We start from the raw sequence: 10,560 nt of genomic DNA, 5'->3' as shown, positions 1-10,560 counted from the left end.
GGAGAAGCAGGCTCCCTGCGTGGAGCCTGATGCGAGACTCGATCCCAGGACCCCAGGATCATGACCTGAGCCAAAGGCAAAGGCAGAGACTCAACCACTGAACCACCCAGGCATTCCTATTATTATTATTATTATTATTATTATTATTATTATTATTATTATTTTCCTGCCACGAAAGATTTAAAGGACAGGTATCTCAGTGGAAGGAGAAGGGGTTCCTGAGCTTCCCACTAGGACCTACTGCCTTGATACCCTCATTCTGAACCTTTGAGTGGGTGGTGTTGGAGAGAGAAGGCAGCAGGAGGGATGGGGAAGTAGAGGTCAGTCCTCAGTTCCAACCCCTCTGACAGCCTGCTCTGTCATTCACATTAAAAGCCAAAGAGCTTACTGTGGCCCATAAGAGCCTACACAATGATATTCCTTGTCAGCTCTCTGCCCTGCTCTGCTGATCTTCCCCTGATTCATTCCCATTCTCACCATTCTGGCTCCAAGGCCTTTTTATAGGCTGATTTTTCTGCTAGGAATGCTCTTCTCTCAGTAGTCATTTGACATTTCATCTCTTTTAGGTTTTTTTTCTTTTTTAAAGACTTTATTCATAAGAGACACAAAGAGAGAGAGGCAGAGACATAGGCAGAGGGAGAAGCAGGCTTCCCACAGGGAGTTCTAGGTGAGACTCAACCCCAGGACAGACCCTGGGATCATGACCTGAGCTGAAGGCAGATGCTCAACCACTGAGCCACCGAGGTGCTCCCTCTTTGCTCAAATGTCATCTCCGCTGGGAACACTTCTCGGATTATTTATTTATTTATTTATTTATTTATTTATTTAGGAGAGACACCACTAGTGGGAGGTAGGGACAGAGGGAGAGGGAATAACAGACTCCCTGCTGAACAGGGAGCCCGATGTGGGGCTGGATCCCAGGACCCTGAGATCATGACCTGAGCCGAAGGCTGATGCCTCGCCGACGGAGCCACCCAGGCCCCTGTCTGATTCTTCTATTTAAAATATCAACTTTCTCCCTCTCCCCCGTGACACTCCTTATGCCCCTTCCCTGGTTTATTTTTCACTGTAGCATTTTCTGCCATCTTCTGTGTTAAATATTTAATGTATTTGTTTATTGTATCTTTTTCCCATGAAAATACAAAGTCCATGAGGGCATGGGTTTTCCATCTGTTTTGTTTACTGCTATATCTTCAGAGTTTAGAACCTTGCCTGGAACCTAGTAGGTAGTTAATAAATCTCTGTTGAATAAACAAATTAGGAAAAGAGTAAATAGTGCCTTTTCTTCCATTTTTCAACCATGAGATCTGTGCGAATGATTGCATGAGTGTGGTGGAGGGGCCTAAGAAAAGGTCACATTTAATCCCAAATTAATGGAGTGTGGGGAAGCAGAGCCTCCAGACATCCACAAATCACCTGCAGCAGTTCAGATTAATGGAAGGAATGCTAGAACAGCGGGCTACAGACCAGGTTTAAAGTCGATCTTTACAACTCTCTGGGCAAGTTATTTAACATCTCTGGGCTTCAGTAGTATCATCTGTAAAATGGAGAGGCTGGAGTAAATAACCACTGGAAAAAAGTGGATAGCTCTTTATAATTCAACAGATTTTTTTATGGGGCACCTGGGTGGCTCAGTCAGGTAAGTGTCTGTTGATCTCAGCTCATGTCTTGATCTCGGGGTCATGAGTTCAAGCCCTGAGTTGGGCTCCATGGAGCCTACTTTAAAATTTTTTTTATTTTTATTTTATTTTTTTTTTACTTGCATTATCTTTGAATCTGTGAGGCAGCCAGGGCAGGTCAGTAAGTGTGAGAGAACACGAAGCTTTTTTGTAGTCGTTAATTATAATCTCTGACTGGACCCTAGGGAGGGTGGGTCCCATAAATGGAGGACTCTGTTTGCTCAGCAGATGACAGAGGACAAATTTGGACTTGTAAGAGGGCCAAACTGTTTTATATAAGATATAATCAGTGGAGATTCTGAAGACAAGGCCAGAACCTGGGGCAGAGGTGGGAGAAGCAGAGGAGGTGGCAAAGCCCTGCTCTGTGTGTGTGTTGGGGGCAGGGCGGGGAGGTTGTCAGGAAGAGGCAGTTTTGTGGCCAGATGAGCAAGTGGGGGCATAGGAAAGAAAAATAGAGGGATTGAATTTGTTCTGGGGAGGGATGTAACCCCTTCCTACATTGACTTCAGAAAATCTAAGTTGCTTCTGAATGCTTTGGCCCAGCTGAATTCTCTCAGGAGAACAAAATCCCTGTCAACCCTGTGTGAAGGCTGCCGGAAGGGAGGGGATGGCCAATATCTTGGCTACACAATGGGTAAAGGAGAGCTCAGGTTCATTGGAACAAGGCTCTGGCCCAGAAAGTGGGGTTCCAATGGGCAGCCCTGCCCATTCTTGTACCAGCATACTAGGGTATGCTACTGCCCTTTCCCCCCTGAGTATTGGGTAAAGGGTCTGTTCTAGAACGAATGTTTGGGTCCTCTCCAAATTCATATGTTGAGACCTAATCCCCCAGGTGGTGGTACTAGGAGGTGAGGCCTTCGGGAAGTGATTAGGTCAGCAGACTGGAATTGTCATGAATGGCGTTAGTGCCCTTCTAAAAGACACCCCAGGGACACCTGGGTGGCTCAGCGGTTGAGCATCTGCCTTCAGCTCAGGGTGTGATCCCAGGGTCCTGGGATGGAATCTCACATCGGGCTCACAGCATGGAGCCTGCTTCTCCCTCTGCCTGTGTCTCTGCTTCTCTCTATGTGTCTCATGGATAAAGAAAATCTTTGTAAATAAATAAATAAATAAATAAATAAATACATAAATCCCCAGAAAACTTCCTGGCTCGTTCTACCACGTGAGGACCCAGCAAGAAGTCGGCTGCCCATGAACTAAAAGTGGGTTTTCACCGCTTGATTTTGGACTTCCCAGCCTCCAGAACTGTGAGCAATTAATGTCCGTTGCTTAGAAGCCTCCACCCCCACCCCACCCCACCCCCCCGGTCTACAGGATTCTGTCACAGTAGCCTGAATAGACTAAGAGAGGGTCTTATTTATTATTTTAATCTCTCATCAGTTTGTTCTAATGACACACTCTATCTCCTTGAGCTCGGTAATTGCTTTAAGCCGTCGAGTCTTCTTTAGCCTGATAAAAGAGTCATCATGTTAAGAGTCATTAGGGTCGGAATTGAAGAAATCTAGAGCCTTTGCCTAGCACTTTGACTTAGCAATTAACTTTTTGCTTTTGCATACTTAGGTAAATGGAAAAACACTTTGAATTCACTTTTGGATAATTAGCACAAAAAGAAAATGGCTTTGCAAGTCACAACGCGGCATGGTCCAAACTGAGCAAACTACAACAAAAATCAACACTTTCATATTCAGACAAACCTTCTGCCACAAAGAATTTTCATTTAACTTAAAGTGATAAATCTGAGTAATTACATGATAAGATTATTCATAAAACTTAATCAAACTCACATATATTTTGTGGCATGACATACATAACTCTGCAATTGGAATCTTTTAGGAAAATACATTATTTGAATTTAAAAATATCATTCCATTCTAACCGTTTATCAGCAAAAATGGGAAAATGTCTCTTGGCTAGTTCTGTTTAGTCAATTCCTGCAGTGGAAGGTATTAGGTAGTATCCAAGACATGTAATTATAAATAATACAAGGTATACCTGTTTCTAATGTGTACTCCCTGATAAGCATCCAATGTAAATCAAGAAATATACATTTGGTCTACAATGGATATAGATAGGTAGGTAGGTAGATAGATAGATATAGATATAGATAGATGATAGATAGATGATAGGTAGAGATATAGAACCCAATATCTATATGCGTAACTCTTCTGTGAGTTACCAATTTCTATTCTGTTGGTTCGTTTGGGTTTTTTCTCCTGTTGATTTGTAAGATCTTCTTATGTAATCATCTTTGTGATTTTATATTTTGCAAATAAATCCTTCTAGTCAATGGATTTCCTTTTCATTTTATCTTTGAGAGTATTTTATAGATCTGAAGTATGTAATTTTAATATAGTTGAATTTATTGATCTCACCTTTTGTATGTTTAAGAAATCCTTCCCTATACCTTGGTCACAAATATATTTTTCTAAATTGGATTGAACCCTATATCTATATCTATCTATCTATCTACCCCCTTTAAAAGTCAAAGTTTGCCATGGACAGATAAAGATACAAAAATCCTTTCTCTATTTTATTTTGTTAAATCCACACATGAATACTTCTGGAAGGTATGTAATGTTTTACTAGTCAGTATCTCATTCAGACATTTGCCATTTGAGATGGGAAGGTATAAATAAAAACCAGAATGAAGACGGAGAGTTTGAAGGTAATTTTAAAAGCTGATTGCGTCCTATGAGAATATGATACCCAGGGCTAGTATGTTTGGGAGGAATCCATCCACAGATTGACTTTTAGACACTAGCCTTTGCTTATCCTTTACTCATTAAATGAAATTAATTCTCACGTGGTGTGAGGGAGCGCCTTTCAAAAGAATATTCCCTTTTCAGTGGCTTAGAAGCATTCATTTGCCTCACTTGGATTACCCATATTCTCTTTCGGCTCAGCAATTTCCAGCTCACTTTAGAAAGTCATTTCATCCTTGGGTGGAATTGCATTTCCAGATATTGGGCACTTTTGATCCCTGTTGGCTCAGAGGCCTTTTTTGAAGATCACAGTCAGTAAAAACATTTTTCTATGGATGACAATTGTGAGAATTATGGGTAACTTTTAGAACCAGTGAAATAAGCAGTTCATTTTCCACTGGTGTGGTTCTCTCACAGGCTAACAGATAGTTTGGCAGTCAGGATTAAAGCAGCACAGCATTATTGAGGACTGAAAAAAAAATGAGAACTTAATAACTTAATTCTCCTGCTGATGGACATTTTAGGTTGTCTGTGTTTTTTCAATATTGCAAATACTGTTGCATTGGTATTCGTGGCTGTATAACATTTCCTCTAGAATATATTCCCATAAGTAGGACCGCTGGGTCAAAGGGTATATACATCTTTAATTTTACTAGATATTATCACATGGCTCACCAAAATGCCAGTACCAATTTATACTCCCGTCAGCAGGACATGAGATTTTCTATTATTCAACATCCTCACCAAAACTCAATAGTATCTGAATTTTTTATTTTTGCTGGTCATCCAATGGTGGTAAAATTGCATTCCCTTACTGTTTTATGTTTTTCTGATGAATAGTCATATTGCATATCTTTTTATATATCCTTTGGCCTTTAAGCTTCCTCTTCTGTGAGTTACCAATTTCTATTCTGCTGGTTCATTTGGGTTTTTCTCCTGTTGATTTGTAAGATCTTCTTATGTAATCATCTTTGTAATTTTATGTTTTGCAAATAACATCCTTCTAGTCCATGGATTTTCTTTTTGTTTTATCTTTGAGAGTATTTTATAGGTCCGAAGTATGTAATTTTAGTATAGTTGAATTTATTGATCTCACGTTTTGTATATTTAAGAAATCCTTCCCTATACCTTGGTCACAAATATATTTTCCTAAATTGGGTTCAAGAATTTGTAAGGCTTTATTTTTCACAACTGGAATTTGTTATTTTTGTTATCATGTGTTTTAGTTCTCTGTTGCTGTGTAACACGTTACTACTAATGGCAGCTTGCAGTAGCACAGATTAATCAGCTCACATGTCTAATACAAAATAGCTGATTCTCTGCTGATGATCTTAGAAGGCTGAATCTAGTTGTTGACTATTTGTGTGTTCATTTTCCAAGTTAACGTGGCTGTGGCAGGATTTAGTTCTTTGCAGCTGTAGGTCTGAGGTTCTCATTTCCTTGCTGGCCCTTAGCCAGAGGCTGCTCTAGCTTCTAGAGGCCATCCATATTCCTTGCCACGTGCCCCCCCCCCTTGATCTTCAAAGCCATCTTCAAGGAAGATCCCTTGTGTGAAATTCTTCTACATGCTTCAAATCTCTCTGAGAATCTATTTTTCAGGAAGAGTCCTGTCTTTTTTAAGGGCTCACCTGATTAGGTCAGGCCCACACAGAATAACCTCCCTATTTTAAGGTCAACTGATTTGGGATCTTAATTACATCTGCAACATTCCTACACAGCAGAACCTAGATTAGTGCTTGATTAAATAACTAGGAGAAGCTGCGGGTATACCATGGGCTCCATAATCTTGGGGCCCATCTTAGAATTCTGCCTACCACATGATATAAAGTAAGGATCCATATTTTTTTTTCCATTTGGATCACTGCTTTCATTTTGGAAAATTTAAAACATACACAAAAATGGAGAAAATAATCTCATGAACTCCTATGTTCCCAGTACCCTGCTTCTGTGATTTCATATGGCTGATCTTTTTTCACCCATGTGCCCTGACTGCCTTCTCCCCACTCCCTGCCTGCAGATTATTTTTCAGCAAATCCAAGACATACTAGCTTGTCTGTAAATCTTTCCATATGTATCTTTAAAGATAATGACTTTTTCTTTCCACCTGGAATTAGCCTAACTCAAGGTAAAGGGCACCATCCTTCAGACTGCCAAGTCTGCCCAACGCTTCTGACACCAGCTGCGAGTTAGGGATTTCCCAAAATCACCTTCACATTTGCTAACTTACTAGAAAGGTCCAGAGCACTCCCAGAAACTCATTATATTCAGTCACATTTATTATAAACAAAGGATGCAAATTAGAAGATATGCATAGGGCAGTGCCTTGGAGTGGGGAGGGTTCCAAAGCTTCCACCCACGTCCTCAAAGATGCGTTACCCTTCCAGCATTGATATGTGGCAATAAGTATATGGAATATTGCCAAGCCAGAAAGCTCACCCAAGCTTTGGCATCCAGACTTTTCTTTGGGGTCTCATTATGTAGGCATGATTGATTGAATCATCACCCACGTGGTTGAGCTCAATCTCCAGGCCCTCTGTGCTCCCAGAGGTCAAGCTGATACATGTGGCTCACCACCCCAACCCTCTAATTACATGGTTGGTCTTTCTGTCGGGGCCAGTCCCCACCCTGAGTCATCTCCTACCCTGAGTCATCTCATTAGTACAGGGCAGAAGCTAAAGCACCCACCGTGAATAACAAAGATACTTCAATCACTTAGGCAATTTCAAGGGTTTAGAGGTTAGCTCCCAGGAACTGGAAGCAAAGGTCAGCCAAGTTTGTCCTTCTTTCCTTCCTTCCTTCCTTCCCCCAATATCATTATCACATCTAAAAAATTAAAACAAATCCTGTCATCAAATATTCAATAGATGTTCTAATTTCCCCCATTGTCTATTTTTATACAAGCAGTTGATTTCTATAAATCAGTATCCTAACAAGCTTCACACATTGCACTTGGTTGATATGTATCTTAAGTTCCTTTTAGCTTATAGGTTCCTCTTCCCCCTTCCCTCTCGCCCCCCCCCCCACCCTTGCAATATTTTTGTAGAGGAAAATGAGTCATTTGTTCTATAGAGTCTACCATGTTCGAGATTTTGCATAAATTACATAACCATAAAAATACTGTTTACACGTGACATATTTGAATTCACTGAGCTAGAACAGACAGTCCAGATACACCTTGTGGCACAAACTACACAGGCACAAGCTAGCATTTTATTTATTATTTTTTTAAGATTTTATTTATTTATTAGAGACACAGAGAGAGAGAGAGAGAGAGAGGCGGAGGGAGAAGCAGGCTCCATGCAGGGAGCCCGACGCTGGGACTCGATCCCAGGTCTCCAGGATCACACCCCAGGCCGAAAGTGGAGCTAAACCGCTGAGCCACCAGGGCTGCCCAATAAATAAAATCTTAAAAAGAAATAAAATCCCACCACAGTTATCTCACCACTGATAAATCTGCAAGTCTGCAAAAGAGCTTCGTTGTCATGCACAGAGGAGAAATTGCCCATAAGGAGTATGAATTAAGGGCTCTTGATATATTTTCAAAAAGACAAAGCTACTTCTCTTGGTTGTGGCTTCTGTCTAGGCTTTTGTCCTGGTGAACACACCATCTAAGGATGGGATGGATACCATGGTCATCCCAGGGGTCTGCTTGTAGCCAGGAGTCCCTGGCTTCTGGGACTGCATGAGGGACTCCAACCAAATACCAGGGTGTTTGGCAGATTTGCACTGTAGGTATACAAGCTGGTCTGCCACAGCGTTGAAACTCAGAAACACATCAGCTTCTGTATTCCAAACCCAGAATTCTCTCCTTCCCGAGATCTGCCTCTCCATTACCTGCCCAGAAACATAGATCCGAAACCCAGAGCACCGGCTCAGCTCCTTTGTAGGAGCACCGGCTGCTACCCACGGTGGGCTTCAGGGATGAGGGCAGTCCCTTTATTCCTCCCTGACGTCTATCACCAAAATCTCCATTTGGCCCACCAAGGCCAGCTTCTGGGAAACAGGTTTGTTCGGTGGGGGCTTGGGACGTGCTCATCGGCAGACTGTCCTGTAGGGGGAGGTTGTACACATAGGAGCACATTTTCCGGAAGAAGTAGAGCTCTCTGGATTGTTGTCCCTCCAGAGGAGAGCTGCTGGAAGGAACCCAGTGTTGGGAGCCAGAGCCAGCAAGAGCTGACTTGTAGAATAGCCCTAGAGTTGGAATGCCGTCTTGCCATGTGGCTCAGGGAGGTGGAGGATGAAGCCGGATTCTTATAAGAATTGTGTGCTGGGGGGAAACCTGGGTGGCTCAGTGGTAGAACGTCTGCCTTTGGCTCAGGTGGTGATCCTGGGGTCCTAGGATCGAGTCCTGCATCAGGCTCCCCGCAGGGAGCCTGCTTCTCCCTCTGCCTATGTCTCTGCCTCTCTCTGTGTCTCTCATGAATAAATAAACAGATAATCTTTAAAAATGTTCTGGGGGTTTAAATGCCTCCCGAAGAGGCTGCTGTGGAGGAATGGACGCTGAGACTCAGTGGAAGGTTAGGGGTCTGGGAGGTTGTTGCTGAATGAAACTGGGAGGGGGGGTGCGGGAGTGAAGCTTTTGTGCTGTCCAATGTCCAAGACTGACTTGGGTGCAGAGGCTCTGTGGTGCTGCAGTCAAGACTGTTGTTCTTCTGGAAAGCTTTGTTGTGGGGAGCCAGGCAGGAGTGCTCCTTGTGACCAGAGCTCTTGGGACTTTCTTCCTCAGACTGCTCCCATGTCACTGTTCGTCCCACCAGAAAATTGAGGGCGATTACAGACAGCTAGAGTGTGATGGTCCAGAGAGTTGGGCTATGGAATATACCTTTTTTTTTTACTTTGATACATAAAGACCTGAGACTTTTATGCAAAGCAATGGGGCTGCCAATTTGGGCTGATAGGATGAGGACCATTTTATGAGGCTTGGGCTAGGATTCCTTCACCTTGACTTTGAAGGAGTTATTACTTTCTTCCTGGTCAGGATTGATGTCAGCAGCCCATGGTGTGGTCTTCTCTCCTCACACAGAGACATGGTTTACACCCAGTCTTGGGGCCAGTTTGGACCTTGACATCCAGGAAAGCTTTCCCACTACTAGTCCCCAGAATGGCTCTTGTTTCTTTCCGGACCACCAGCTGTCCGAGGACCTCCCTAATTTCAGCCTACTATCCGAATTCTTCCAGCCTCTGTTCTCCTTTTCCTCTTCTTTCCCAGAACAAATCTGTTCTCTCCGCTCCTTGTCTTTCTCCTCTTCCAGCCTCTCTGCAATCTTTGCTTGTGTGTGTGCCTGGCATTCATCCTGGTACTTGGCCATCTGCTCTGGCAATGGCCTGCCAATAGCTTCTTTAAGTTTCTGTAGAGGCTCCTTCAGATGCACCCCACAGCTCCCAGAGGAGTTTTTGAGCAAGTGTGAGCAGGATGCCCTTGCTGCAGAGCAGGAGTGAAGTCCCAAGGCCAAGCACTTCAGAACGGACTGGGCTGCTCAGCTCCCAGGTTTGAACCTCTCTGCCTACTAGGAGCCCATTAATATTCTGGGTGAAGGACTTCATTTGCACTCTCCCTCGGCACTTCTGGTGGCCTGAACAAGCTCCTCAGTACACCTCTCCAGGGCACCAGCAGGCCTTTGCAGAGGGAAGGGAACTATTTGAATTCCTGGTCCAATCCCACCCCATAGGAATCTCTTGCATCATCTGTATCACAGAGGGGTCTTCCTTCCAGAGACTCACTGGGCAGCTACTTCAAGCCCAAATCAGTGAAAGGGACCATGGCAGTGACCTCCTGGATAAATTATTGTCAGAAGCAGAGCAGAAGGTTGAGAGCAACCTTCTGGTGGGAAGGTTGATACTTTCCCATTCCCACAGGCTTATACTCATGCCTGTTTGGGAGAGTTATTTCTCTTTCTGATTATCTCTTTACCATCTCTTAATCACTTAATGCCCCTTGGGCATTTCTTCTTCCTCTTTTTTTTTTTAAAGATTTTATTTACTTATTCATGAGAGACACAGAGACGGAGAGAGAGGCAGAGACATAGGCAGAGGGAGAAGCAGGCTTCATGCAGGGAGCCCCATGTGGGACTCAATCCAGGGACTCCAGGATCACACCCTGAGCCGAAGGCAGACGTTCAACCGCTCAACCACTCAACCGCTGAGCCACCCAGGCATCTCCTCCTCCCACTCCTCCTCCT

At 43.4% G+C, this 10,560-nt stretch overlaps 1 pseudogene; it reads right to left on the bottom strand.

The window, feature by feature from the left end:
- Positions 1–9,306: 9,306 nt before the first annotated feature.
- On the bottom strand, positions 9,307–10,249 carry LOC112673220 (ubinuclein-1-like; annotated as a pseudogene).
- Positions 10,250–10,560: the final 311 nt, after the last annotated feature.

This window comes from Canis lupus, chromosome X (assembly GCF_003254725.2).
Source record: "Canis lupus dingo isolate Sandy chromosome X, ASM325472v2, whole genome shotgun sequence".
Classification (NCBI taxonomy): Eukaryota; Metazoa; Chordata; class Mammalia; order Carnivora; family Canidae; genus Canis; species Canis lupus.
This window is presented reverse-complemented; position numbering and strand designations above follow the sequence as displayed.